Consider the following 7,454-nt stretch of genomic DNA (forward strand, 5'->3'; position numbering starts at 1 on the left):
TCCTGGAGCAGCTTCACAAGGACCCCAAGTCACAACAACATGAGGAAGGCCTGGGGCATGCAATGTCCTACCCATGAAATAAGTAATGTGCCCAGCTCCTCCAGGAGCCTGGCCTCCTGCCTACCTCTGCCGGGCCTTGAGGGCAGCCAGCCAAGGTGGGTAGAGGTCCCCCAACCCCACAGCCTGGAGCCCTAGGTTCCCTAGAATGTAACATGGGGCCTGAGAGGGACAAGACTCTCCCAGCAGTGGAAGATGTGAAACCACCTAGGATCAGAAATTCAAACACGAAGGACAGACACAAAAACTGGACTCAGAACCAGCCAATCAGATTTGAGAAGCAAAGGTAAAAATAAGTGAAATTTTTATTTAGAAACGAAGAGTAAACTCTTAAGGTGTGTGAGGGTCCAAGGAAGATCTGAGAAAGGTCAGCGCTGCCCGACCGGGCATGGGGGAGTGGGGTGATGAAGGCCATCTCTGTGTCATGGGGAAGTGGAAATGGTGCTGTCGGGAAGGCAGGCAGAGGAGGCCAACCCAGCCCTGTGGTGAGGGGAGCCCTAGGGGCGTTGGTTCACAGGGCAGTTTTGTCAAACAGGAAACAAGTGCAGAACAGAGGCCCACCTGTATGCTGTTGGCCCATTCCCACTTAGACCCGCTTTGTGCTGTTTTTTTTTTTACCATTTATTGTACTTCTGACATATAAGCCCATGATGATTCCCCTGTAGTCATATTTACTTTATATGGTCAAATCTTTCAGTCACATTTTTTAAAGAGTTTTGCCCACATGGTCAGACTTCCTGCAGATCTACCAGAGGTTCTCTCTGAGACCCTGAAAAGCTTCCTATTAAATGTCCATGGTGTGAGTTCATTGGCAGCAAATTCTCCCACCTTTTGGTGGCCTGAAAATACCTTTATTTCACCTGCATCAGCAGAAGGTATTTTTGGTGGGAATGGAACTTTGGGTCGGCAGGTGGCTTGGGTGTGACTTTGTTGCCTCAGCGTTTGAAGACACTGCTCCATCGTTCCCAGTGAGAGTTGAGTGGGCACTGTCTCCTTCAAAGGAATGTGTCCTTTCTTGTCCTGTGTGCGTTTTATCTTAGTTTTAAATTTATTTGATTCAGATGTGTGGTTTGTTGTTTTTTTATTAAAGAATAGTTGATTTAGTGTTAGTTTCAGATGTACAGCAAAGTGATTCAGTTACGTGTGTGTGTATATAAATGTAAGTATTCTTTTTCAGATTCTTTTCCATTATAGTTTATTACAAGATATTAAATATAGTTGGCTGTGTTATACTGTAGGTCCTTGTTATCTGTTTCATATATACCAATATGTATCTGTTAATCCTAAATTGCTAATTTATTTCTCCATCAGTCTCTGTCCCCTTTGATGACCATAATTTGTTTTGAGTCTATTTCTGTTTTGTAAATAAGTTCATCAGTGTCATATTTTAGATTCCACGTATATGTGATATCTTATGGTATTTGTCTTTCTCTGACTTACTTCGATTATTATGATAATCTCTAGGTCTACCCATATTGCTGCAAATGGCATTATTTCATTCCTTTACATGGCTGAGTAGTATTCCACTGTATGTATGTACCATATCTTTATTTTTATAGCATCTTCATTTTTTTAACACCAAAAACTTTTTTGTATTCGAGCATAGCCGATTGTACCACATCTTACTTATCCGTTGCTCTCTCCGTGGACATTCAGGTTGCTTCCATGCCTTGGCTATTATGAATGGTGCTGCTGTGATCACTGGGGTACATGATCGTTTCAAATTGGAGTTTTGTCTGGATGTATGCCCAGCAGTGGAATTGCTAGATCTAACGGCAGCTCTTGTTTTAGTTTTTAAAAATTAATTATGTATTGGGCTGTGCACGCTTTCTCTAGTTGTGGGAGTGGGAGCTGCCCTCTGGTTGTGGTGTGGTGGCTTCTCTTGTTGTAGAGCTTGAACTCGGTACTTGTGGTGCTTGGGCTTAGCTGCCCCTTGGCATGTGGGATCCTCCCAGACCAGGGATCGAACCAGTGTCCCCTGCACTGGTGTGTAGATTCCCAACCACTAGACAGACAGGAAAGTTCTTTTTTTTTTTGAAAGTTCTTTTTTTAAGGAGCTTTCACACTGTTCTCCACAGTGGCTGCACCAGTTTGCATTCCCAGAAACAGTGTAGGAGGGTTCCCATACCCTTACCATCATTTGTTATTTGCGGACATTTTCACGATGGTTATCCTGACTAGTATGAGCTGGTACCTCATTGTAGTTCTGATTTGTGTTTCTCTAATACTTGGGAACGTTGAGCATCTTTTCATGTGCCTGTTGGCCATCCGTATGTTGTCTTTGGAGAAATGTCTCAGGTCTTCTTTTTTTCCTGCCCGTTTTTTGACTGGGTTGTGTGTTTTTTACTGAGCTGTATGACAAGTTTTCTATTTATCCTTCTGACCATTTGGTGAGCTTAGATCTTTGGGTTGATATTTTTCATCAGTTTGGGGAAATTTCCTGTGATTATTTCTCCAGATATTTGTTTTGCTCATGTTTTCTATTTTTTCCCCCAGGAATCCAGTTGCCTGTATGTAGGACTTTCATGTGATCCCACAGGTCTCTCACACCCCACATTTCCTCTGATTTTTCCCTCTGGGCTTCATTTCGACCTGTCTTCAGAGACATCCATCCCCCTTCTGGTGTGTCTGCCTGTAAGCTGCCCACATCCTCTAAATCTTGTTTAAGTATTTTCTAGTCCCAGAACTTCCTTTTGTTTCTTTGTAGAGTTTCCATTTCTTTGTTGAAATCCTCCATCTTTTCAACTTCCTGCCCTGTTTTCCTCTATATTCTTTAACAGATTTATTACAGTAATTTTTAAAATCACTGACAACTAACTTCAACATCTGGGTCCCCTGTAGGTCTGCTCCTACCAGCTGTTGTTCCTTCTTCATTTCAGGTAACATTTTCCTGCTTCGTGTGTATCAAAATTTTCATCACATCCCAAGCACTGTGAGAGGATGATCCGCCAGATAGAGCTGCACCAGAGAGCAGCTGGGGGGCGGGTCCTTTACGGGAGCTGAGCTGACTGGGCTGCACTTCCCCGTGTCAGCCTCCTTCTAGTCCAGGTGTCCTGACGTTCACTTACATCTTGACCTGCGACTCCGGCGTTACAGCAGGAAAATAACATTTTTTTCACTCTTCCTCTTCAGCCCACACACTCCCCACCCAGCACAAGGCAAGGTCCCATAGGAGACAACCTAGGCAGTGCTTCTAGCTCCTCTGGGGTCCAGGCTGTCCGGCAAGCCCACGTGGCCCCAGCAGCGCCCAGTTCCTCCAAGACTGCTGGGGGCCACTCACCTGGAAGGGGCTCTTTCCTCACTGGAATCTAGTCCCTCTCAATTTCTTAGCATTCATGTTTCATCAATATATTTTAAATTATATATATTATAATGTAGGGTATACAATGCAATGATCTAATATACAGACGCATACAGTCAAGGTAATTACCACATCCATCACCGCACATGGTTATTTTTTTGTGTGTGTGATGAGAGATCTACTTTCTGGGCCAATTTCAAGTGTAAAATACAGTATCATCATCGGCAGTCACCATGCTGTACTTTAGATCCCTGGAACTTACTCATTTTATGACTGAGAGTTTGTGTCCTTTGACCAGCATCTCCCTTTTCCATAGCCCCAGCCCTTGGCAATCACTGTTTTACACACTGCCTCTGTGATTTCACCTTTAATATTATGTCCCACACAGAAGCAAGATCAGACAGTAGTTAATCTTTCTGTGTCTTACTTCACTCAGTGTCATCCAAGTTCATCCAAGTTGTTGCAAATTTCAAAGACTTCCTTCTTTTAAAGGCTGAATAATGTGTATGTGTGTATTTCTACTGTATGCAAATTAGGAATAATTTCTAACTAAATAATGTTATGATTATAATATATCTGCAATATATATATCATATTTTCTTTGTTTCTGAGGTTGTTTCCAGGTCTTGGCTGTTGTAAATAGTGCTGCAGTGAACACTGGGTGCAAGTGTCTCTTTAATACAACTGATTTTATTTCCTTTGGATAAATACCCAGGATTGGGATTGCTGGTTGGTGTTGTTTAGTCACTTAAGTCATTGCCAACTCTTTGCAACCCCATGGACTGCAGCACACCAGGCTCCCCTGTCCTTCACTATCTCCCAGAGTTTGCTCAAATTCATGTCCACTGAGTCGGTTATGCCATCTAACCATCTCATCCTCTGTCGCCCCCTTCTCCTCTTGCCCTCAATCTTCCCAGCATCAGGGTCTTTTCCAATGAGTCAGTTCTTCACATCAGGTTGCCAAAGTATGTAATTCTGTTTCAAATTTTTTGAGGAACCTCTATGCTGTTTTCCATTGTGGCTGTACGTATATATGACTCCTGTAGTGAATTTGTTTTTTTCTAGTTCCTTTATAACCAGCTAAAGCTGTGGTCTGCCACATCAGTTTATATCCTGTCCAGAAATTGAACCCCTTCTACCATCTACTAAATGTCTACAGGATCTGCCGTGGTGGCCCTTTCTCACTTTTGATATTAGTCATGTGTTGTCTCTCTTTAAAAACAAATGAACAAAAAGAAACATTTTGCTGTGGTTTTGTCAAAGAACCAACTGATGGTTTGTATTTCATTCATTTTCTGCTTCATTTTCGGTCTCATTTTGTTATTTCTCCTGTTTTGAGTTGAACTTGCTGTTAACTCTCCAGTGGCTTAAGAGGAAAGCTTAGGCCATGGGTTTTAAACTTTTATTCTTGGGAGTTCCCAGTTGGTGCAGTGGTCAGGACTCAGCACTTTCACTACAAGGGCCTGGTTTCAGTCCCTGGTCAGGGAACTGAGATACTATAAGTAACACAGTGTAACCGAACAACAACAATAATAAAAATAAACCTTCTTTTCCAGTCTGTGCATAAAGTATAAATGTCAACTCTGCTTTAGTGGGATCTTCAAATTGTGGTATGTTATAATCACAATATCATTCAGTTCAAAATAGTTCCTTATTTCCATATAGTTTCTGTTTCAGCCAATGTTTATGTCAAGGAGTTGGTTAACAAACATCTGGGGATTTCTTGTTTTTATCCTGTGATTGATTCCAGTGTGATTCCTCTTTAGCCAGACAACATGCTTTACAGGAGATAAATTATTCTTGAAGTACAGTTGACTTACAGTGTTGTTAGTTTTAGATGTACAGCAAAATGATTCAGTTACATTTATGTTCTTTTTCAGATTATCCTATTATAGGTTATTACAGATACTAGATAGTTTCCTGTGTTTTAAGTAGGTAATCCCATACTCCCAATTTATCCCTCCCCCTCATCCTTACCCTTGGTGACTGTTTGTTCTCTACATCTGTGAGTCTGTTTCTGTTTTGTAAATATGCTCATTTGTATTATTTTTTAGATTTCACATATAAGTGAAATGATATTTGTCTTCCTCTTTCTTACTTCACTTAGTATGATAATCTCTAGGTCCATCCTTGTTGCTGCAAGTGACATTATTTCATTCTTCTTATGGCTGAGTGATAGTCCATTGTATACATGCACCACATTTTCTTTGAGAGTTCACCTGTTGATAGACACTCAGGCTGCTTCCACGCCTTGGCTATTGTGAATGGTGCTGCTATGAACATAGGGGTGCATGGATTTATCTGGATAGATGACCAAGAGTGGGATTGTCTACTTTTAGTTTTCAGAAGACCCTCCATATTGTTCTCCATAGTGGTTGCATCAGTTTACATTCCCACCAACAGTGTAGGAGGGTTCCCTTCTCTCCACACCCTCTCCAGCATTTATTGTTTATAGACTTTTTGATGATGGCCATTCTGATCAGAGATGTGATACCTCATAGTTTTGATCTTCATTTCCCTAGTATTAATAACTAGTGATGTTGAGCATCTTTTCATGTACCTTTTGCCATCTGTATGTCTTCTTTGGAGAAATGTCTATTTAAATCTTCTGCCCATTTTTTGATTGGCCCTTTTTTCTTTTTATACTGAGTTGTATGAGCTGTTTGCATATTTTGGAAATTAATCCCTTATATGTCACATTGTTTGCAAATGTTTTCTCTCAATCCATAGGCTAGACAGCCTATTCATTTTGTTCAAGGTTTCTTTTGCTGTATTAAAGCTTTTAACCTGGAGAATGAAATGGCAACCTACTCCAGCATTCTTGCCTGGAGAATTCCATGGATAGAAGAGCCTGGTGGGCTACAGACTTCAGTTCAGTTCAGTCGTGTCTGACTCTCTGAGACCCCATGGACTGCAGCACTCCAGGCCTCCCTGTCTATCAACAATTCCCAGAGTTTACTCAAACTCATGTCCATTGAGTTGGTGATGCCATCCAACCATCTCATCCTCTGTCGGCCCCTTCTCCTCTTGCCTTCAATCTTCCCCACCATCAGGGTCTTTTCAAATGAGTCAGTACTTTGCATCAGGTGTCCAAAGTATTGGGTTTCAGCTTCAGCATCAGTCCTTCCAATGAATATTCAGGACTGATTTCCTTTAGGATGAACTGGTTGGATCTCCCTGCAGTCCAAGGGACTCTCAAGAGTCTTCTCCAACACCACAGTTCAAAAGCATCAATTCTTTGGCGCTCAGCTTTCTTTATAGTCCAACTCTCACATCCATACATGACTACTGGAAAAACCACAGCCTTGACTAGATGACAGACTATGGGGTCGCAAAGAGGCGGACATGACAGAGTGACTAACTTTCTTTCTAAACCTTTTAAGTTTAGTTTCCATCTCTTTATTTTTGCTTTTGTTTCTATTACTCCAAGAGGGGGAGCCAAAAGAGCTATTGCTGCAATTTATGTCAAAGAGTGTTATGCCTATGTTTTCCTCTAGGGGTTTTATAGTATCCAGTCTTACATTTAGGTCTTTAATCCATTTTGAATTTATTTTGTATATGATGTTAGAGAAAGTTCTAATTTCATTCTTTTAAATTTAGCTGTCAGGTCTTTGCATCACCAGTTAGTGAACAGACTGTCTTTTCTCCATTGTATATCCTTGCCTCATATATATATATATATATATATGTATATATACATATATATATGCATCCATGCTACGTCACTTCAGTCACATCTGACTCTTTGCAACCTATGAACTGTATCCCACCAGGCTCCTCTGCCCATGGGGTTCTCCAGGCAAGAAGAGTGTAGTGAGTTGCCATGCCTTCCTCCAGTGGATCTTCCTGACCCAGGGACTGAACCTGTCTCTTTAAGTCTCTTGCATTGGCAGGCAGGTTCTTTACCACTAGAGCCACCTGGAAAGCATAATATATTTTATTTTTTAGTCTCACTACATGGCACCCAGGATCTTAGTTCCCCAACCAGGGACTGAATCCATACCCTCTGCAGTGGAATTGCAGAGTCTTAACCACTGGACTGCCAAGGAAGTCCGTTTGCTTCATAGATTCATTGACAGTAAGTGCATGGGTTTCT

Source organism: Muntiacus reevesi, chromosome 1 (genome assembly GCF_963930625.1).
Source record: "Muntiacus reevesi chromosome 1, mMunRee1.1, whole genome shotgun sequence".
NCBI classification, from domain to species: domain Eukaryota; kingdom Metazoa; phylum Chordata; class Mammalia; order Artiodactyla; family Cervidae; genus Muntiacus; species Muntiacus reevesi.